This window comes from Grammomys surdaster, unplaced genomic scaffold, assembly GCF_004785775.1.
Source record: "Grammomys surdaster isolate TR1022 unplaced genomic scaffold, NIH_TR_1.0 348, whole genome shotgun sequence".
NCBI classification, from domain to species: Eukaryota; Metazoa; Chordata; class Mammalia; order Rodentia; family Muridae; genus Grammomys; species Grammomys surdaster.
Genome location: NW_021604767.1, coordinates 1,570,523 through 1,577,248, shown reverse-complemented (window position 1 = coordinate 1,577,248; position 6,726 = coordinate 1,570,523). Strand labels below are relative to the sequence as shown.

Here is a 6,726-nt window from a genome sequence, read left to right as displayed (position 1 = left end):
CCCCCGCTACCTGACAACGGGCCGCCGGCCGCGGCAGCCGCAGCGGTGGCCCGGCGGTGCGCGCCGGTGCACGTCCCTCATTAGTAACCAGGCACATTCCTGCCTCCAGCGCTCCCGCGCGGCCCCCTCCCCCCAGGACATTACGCAAAGCAGCCTCCCCTGATCTGCATAGAACCGCGGCCAGGGTATTCCCCGCATTTCCCAATGCGCCCGACCCCCCTTGCCTAGGTCTCCCCATCCCCGCCCCCTCCGACCCTTACCCCTGGGCCACCAGGAAAGCGGCCGGGGGCGCGCGCCGCGGAAGGGCTGATGGAGTTGGGCGAAGGCGATTTCAGGGTAAAGTGAAACAAGCTCGTTCTCTGGTGCAGGCAGGAAAAACACAGCACCGAGGCCACTTACCAAGCCGAGAAGGGACCTAGATTCCCGCCGCTCTGCTCTGCCGGCGGCCGGTGCGCCCTCCACGCACCCCAGGGCTGCACCCAGTACCCAAGAGTCGAGGCGTGGAGGGAGGCTGCTACCCAGCCAGGAGACCTTTCAAGTTGCTCCGGCTCCGGGCAAGCTTCAATGTCCAAGACTCAACTTGGCAAATACTTGTGCTACAGTCACCGAAGATGTCTTTTTTTTCTTTTTCCTTTTTCTTTCTCTTTTTGCGGAGACCCTCCTCCACCGGGGAGAGACAGCGCACAGCGGCGCCCTGCTCTCCAGCTCTCCACCCCCTCACCTCCAGCCCGCCTCCCGCCGGCCGCCAGCCTCCCGGCCGCGAGCCCCTCAGGCGGCTGTCAGCTCCCGGCAGTCCGGGTGACAGCGGCCGAAGGAGGGCGCGACGCGGCGAGCGGTGGGGGAGATCCTCGCAGCCGCCGCGGCCGCTCACCTGTAAAGTCACCGCAGCGCAGGAGGAGGAAGAGGAGGGAGAGAAGGAGGGGAGGAAAGCCCCCCGATGCCCTTGTTCTTGCTGCCGCGGCCGCTCCTCGCCCAGGCTGAGCGTGTCTGGTGGGGGGTGTCTGGTAGCATTTCCTTAAGGACAGAGGGAGGGCGGGCGCGGAGGGAGGGAGGAGGGAGGGAGGCGATCCCCACCGCCAGCCCAGGCTCCTCTTGCCTTTATTTATATATTTATTTATTTTCGGACACTGTTAGGAGATGGAGCCAGGGCGAAGGCCAGGGCCGCCAGGCTGGGGCTTGAGCCGCGGGACCCGGGCCGCAGTTTGTCGGCGTGCGGGAGCCGCAGCGGCCGCCTCCCCTCCGGGCTGTGGACGCACCGGGTTATTCCTGGCAGCGCCTCCCCGAACAGAAGTTACTAGGAGGAGTGCGCGGCGAGGGCGGGCGGGGTAGAGGCGAGGGGAGGGAGGGAGGAAGAGGGAGAGACTCAGTCAGCGACGTCATCGGATCCCCCAGCGCGTCCCTGGGAGGGAGGCTGAACCAGAAAAACCAGTCTGGAGCCGGCCAGCGGGGCGAAGGATGTGCGGTGCGCCCGGGCGACCCGGACTGGCCCCGCTGCGGGCGCGCGGGGAGGGAAGGTCGCGGTCGCGCTCCGTTCCCTCGGAACCGAGATCTCCCCTGAGAGCCAGTATCAGCTTGCCACGCAGAAACACTGGGGCGTCTGGAGCGGTCTAAGAATTTCCAACTAGGGTGTGGAAACCTCTTTCGTGCCCATCCCCTTCCCTCTCTACCCCCCTTCCCACGTAGTGGTTCCTTGCCTTCCTAGGGAAGGAAATTAGGTGATCAGTGGGATCCTTAAACATTTTGCCCGGGTACCAGGGATCTCTCGCCTCTTCACCCTTCGGCTGCACTCACGATTTTGTTATCAATTGAGGGGAGAAAAAAATTATGCTGCAGCCCCTGGAACTCTCAAGTGTTTCACTAGCATTTTCCGTGCCCGGGCGGAAGCACGAAGTTTTCACGCGCTCGAAATGCCCCAACTGCTTTCCCCGGGGTCACTCCCCAGGGCGCCCCGGGTGCACCCTGCTCAGGAAGCTGCCCGCCCTCGTCCGGGTATTCAAATAGGCTAGGGCAGCGGCGCGGGGAGCAGCTGCCGGCTTCCTGGGGGGCCGAGCGGGGAAAGGGGGCGAGCTGCCACCTCCAACTGCGCGCTTCTGGTTCCCTGCAAGGGACTGAAATCACACCCAGCCCTGGGAGAGCTGGGCGGGGCTGGGGGAGGGGAAGGGAATCCCAAGCGAGTAGGGGCCGGGACTCTGGCTTCCTCCCCAGCCCGGCAACACCCGGGGGACACCGGGGCTCCCTCGGGCCGTTACCCAGCGTGTGTGGACTCGTGTGCACCCTCAAGGGAGGTTTCCAGGAGGTCGCTGCGCCGAAGCGCAGACACTGGCTTCTGGGCGGTGTCGGCGCCCGGAGCGCCTCCTCCGGGTGGGTTCACGGCGGAGCTCGACCGCGCGCGCCACCCACCCTTTCGATCCGACGGTCCTGGAGCACCCGGGGCCGTAGCACCCTCTCCCCACCCGCCTGTCCGCGCAGCCGCCCAGCCCGGGGCGGAGTAAACAAGAGACGCACAAGATTTGACCTGGCGCGACCCGGCTTTCTGGCCGGGGTTCCCCCGGAGCAGGTGACTCCGTGGGAGGGGTGGAAATTAGCCTCTGGAATTCCGGGCCTGAGACTTAACTGTGGTTCGGCTTTAAGGCAAGTAATAACTGTGAGATGTTTTAGGTCTCCAGTCTGCTTTCGCAGTTAAACCCAAACCTCCAGATGTTTTTTTTGTTTGTTTGTTTGTTTTTTAATCACTACCCTTCTCATTAGAAATGACTATATTTAAAAAAAAAAAAAAAGGAAGGGCCGCCTCTTGAATGAGTTGGAGAATAACGCCTTTGGTTTCGTTTTGGTTTTGGTTTTGGTTTTGACCTATAAACAGTATTATGAGAGTCCCCGTGTTGTGAGAGCATTGCTATGAAAAGCGAGTCTACAAAATGCACTTTTAATCATTTTTGGAAGAAGAAAGTCTAGAGACATGGAATAAACTTCACTGTTTTTTTTTCTTAAGATGGATCTCAAACTCAGCCTGCTTCCTTTTAAGCAGCCTCTCCTTTCATTGTGTAAGTTCCTTGATATTCAGCCGCCCATTGCCTTGACTAGAAAGCCTTAATAAAAATAAAAAAGTCTATTAACCATCATTTTAAGTTACGTCTTAAAATGTCCATTTAAAATTCAAATGTGATTTTCAAAAAGTTCTCCGCTACCCCCTCCCCCGCTTTCAAGCCCACCTGCTAAATATGCCGTTTTCTTTAATTGCTTAATAGAGTAGATTACTCAGTTTCTTTAAGAATCCAATTTCCCTTCATCAAACACAACACAGCAGCTGCCCAAGCACTCAGAAACTGAGCAAATAGAGTAGCAGGCAGCTTTGCTTTTGTGGATGGAATGTTAGTTGAAAACTTCACTGTTTTTTAAAAGGCTAAATGAAGTAGGCTATTGTGAGTAGTACCATATTCAGGTAAATGAGTAGTTGAAATTCGTACTTTAAAAAAGAGGCGATATATAAGCAGTTAGGAAGATCTGATCCTGTCACAGAAGGACTACTGAAAACATTGTCTCTAATAAACCTTTGACACTTTTTCGGTGATTGCCTTGTCTGAAAATTATCAAGCTTCAAGGACTGGACTGAGTTGTTGAAGAGACAACTGTCGAAAATATGTATCAATGCTAATGCCAGCTAACAGGTGACCCCGTGGGCGGGGCAGAAGTTAGCCTCAGGAATTCCTGGCCCAAGAACTAAACCATGGTTCTGTTTTAAGGCAGGCAAGCCACCAATAACTATGAAATGTCAACTGGGACAACATTCATTTTCTTCTGTAAGGCCCTAGATTTGCCCCGTACAAGTCACTGTGCACAGAATGCAAATCAGTGCTAGCCATTTCAAAGCCAGATGCCCATGGGACTCTGATAAAAGGCACTTTGGGGCTCCTGTCTCCCCCGTACCCCCATTCTCACCACTCCCACTGGTCTCATCTGTCTGGCCTGCTGTTTCACCTTCTCTTGGAATGGTTGTATTATCAATGACTTGTAAGCAAATCTCTCTTATAACTCATATTGTATGTCTGTATTCCCATGCACACTGCTCACAATCTGGTATTTGATTGCTTACAAGGAGGGATAGATAGCATAGTAACAGAAAAACTCTTCCTAAAGATGATGTTGATTAGAAAACTGCATGCCACCCCAAAGAAAAGCCTCATGGGAAGTGAGGTTAAATAAGGCAGTAAATAAACAGTTGACCCAGCTGGAGCACCCCTGTGGAGCACCAGCAACCAGGCAGAACTTCTACCCCACTAGTCACCCTGCTCTCAGCATTTCTCAGTTTCAAAGGGAAGATTTTAGCAATCTGACATTATGAGTTATTAAGAAACTAAAATACAAATGGATCTAGGCACACTTATAGTTTTTCATCCTGTAGCAAGAAAAAATTGCTATCACTGAAAACACGTGTATTGAGTCTATGTTATATACTGAAGACACTTCAGACACACCAGTGAGCAAATGAAGGAACTGTGAAACCAAGGAGTTTGATTTCTAGTCGGAGGAGAGGCAGGGTATGTAATAAATAAAGAGACTCATCCGACTGTACAGGACTTTAAAAGGTAAAGTGACTAAGGGAAAAAGAAAAAAGACAACCTAGATTAACCATATAGGTGGAGTGCTGGGTAGTCCTGTTACTATGTCACCTACTGGGGTCAGAGTGACAGGGAAAGAGAAGCTTGCTACCTGAGCTTAAGGGAATCATTTAACATTGAAGGTATCTGGAGGACAAGACTTTTCAGGAAATGGAAAAGACTAACATAAAGCTTCCAGCCCCAGAATGTATGTCGATCTCAAGGGGAGAAGGTGTAAAAAGCCTGAGAAACCAATGAAAACTGGGACCTTTAGGCTACCTTAAGGATTCCTCCCATTCTAGGACAAATTTGAAGACAGGCAAGTAAGTTTTAGACCATCCAGTCCCCATCTACCTGAATCTATATCAACCTGAGACTCTTTCTAGCAAATAACACAGTTGGCATTTACTCCATTACAGTGCTTAAGACCTTCTTCAACAGACCATAAAACCTGATCGCCAGAGGACATTGTACATAAAGTATCTAGAGCCAACCCTGTTGCTAACCGAGGCTCAAATCCTCAACTCTGATATTGAGAGCACATAAAAGAGGAGGCTGTTTATCGTGTGCTTGTCAGGAAGCAGCAAGAGAAGTATGGTGGTTTGAATGGGAATGCTCCTTGGTTTGTGGAACTGTCTGGGAGGTGTGGCTCCAGCCACCTGTTCTCCTGCCTTCTCCCTTTCATTGTAGATTTTCACGATCTGGAACTGTAAACTCAATCTTTAACGAGCTGCCTCAGCCATACTGTATTGCAGTAGTAGAAACGTCACTAAGATGAGGAGAGAGGAATGGGGTCATGATCTAACCTCCAAAGATAAGCTTCCTACATCTAAACTCCTGCTTCCAACAGTTTCCCCAGTATCTGTCAAATAGTACAACCATTTGGGGAACAAGCCTTCAATTAGTAAGCCTAGGAGGGAACTTCAGATTTAGTAAAGAACATGCCACCACCCCTCGATCCCAAGGTTTATGGATGTTTCAAAATGCAAAATATTTTTAGTCTATCAGAAAATACTCCCCAAAGTCTCCAAAGATGCAACTCTTACTCAAAAGCCCAAATTCAGTGTCCGCACTGAGATTCACAGCAAACTCTTAGCCATAAGGGCCTCTAAAAAAAAAAAAATACTTGAAGATAGAGGAACCTGCCCACCTTAAAAGGAAGAATGGGAGAAAAGGAGCAAGGAAGGATCAGATCTAAGCAAGACTGAAACCCAGCACAACAAACACCATGTCCAGAAACTGGCCGTGCTGTGGAAGGAAGTGAATTCCAAATGTTTGGATAACCTCAATTCTCCAATGTCTGGTTTGTAACCAAGTGACTTTTGTCTTAAGCTGACTCAATTCACTGCCTATCCTTTCCCTTGGTAGATATTTCATGTTCTTGTCCTCTACAAGGATCTAGGCTTTACTTGCCTATTCAGCTTTACTTTCGACCCTTGTAGGGCAGCCTTTCACGTGTCTGGCCTGTCAGCCTTTCCTTTTGAAATCAGGATGGAAGCCTCCATGACCCTGTAACTCTTCCCGTAATATTGGCATCACGTGGATATGCTACTTGCCAATTCCATCAGTTAGATCACCTTTGGCCGTCGCTGCAATGGCTAAGGACCTTAGAGACTGAACAGGATGAACTGAGTCCAGAAGATACATCTTCCTAGCTGGCTCCAGTCTGACTCTGTTCAGAGGCTCTCTCCTTTCAAGGGAAAATTTTCAAATGAGTTGACTTTTTTATTTTTGAGTCAGCCATTGAGTGCCATATGACCAATTTCTACAATACCTCAAGAGCACCTTTTCGCTGCTGTCCCCTTGTATATACACATATATATGCTATGTATATACATAATAACCATATATACATATATATGTACATATATATGTATATATATATATATATGATTATTATTGGCTGCATTTAGCCAGTTTAAAATGAGAACTGGAAGCAAAAATGAGAGTAGAAAGATTTTAAAAAACATAGTTTTGTAATAAAAATGAGAAGACCTAAGGGTCGTGTGTGTGTGTGTGTGTGTGTGTGTATGTATGTATATCTATATGTGTATATATATGCTAATCTCTTCAGAAACCACATGACCCTTAGCTCTAACTTTCTTCTCACTTTTATTATAAAACCATGTTT

The 6,726-nt window shown here is 50.2% G+C and overlaps 1 protein-coding gene across 1 annotated transcript in view; it reads right to left on the bottom strand.

Annotated features, from left to right (window-relative positions):
- The window catches only part of Hivep2 (human immunodeficiency virus type I enhancer binding protein 2), a 184,391-nt gene extending 183,243 nt beyond the window's left edge, over positions 1-1,148 (bottom strand). The window contains exon 1 of the mRNA XM_028779205.1: positions 872-1,148. The gene's annotated coding sequence lies outside the window, so the exon portion shown is untranslated. The remainder of the gene's footprint in view (positions 1-871) is intronic.
- Between the last annotated feature and the right edge of the window lie 5,578 nt (positions 1,149-6,726).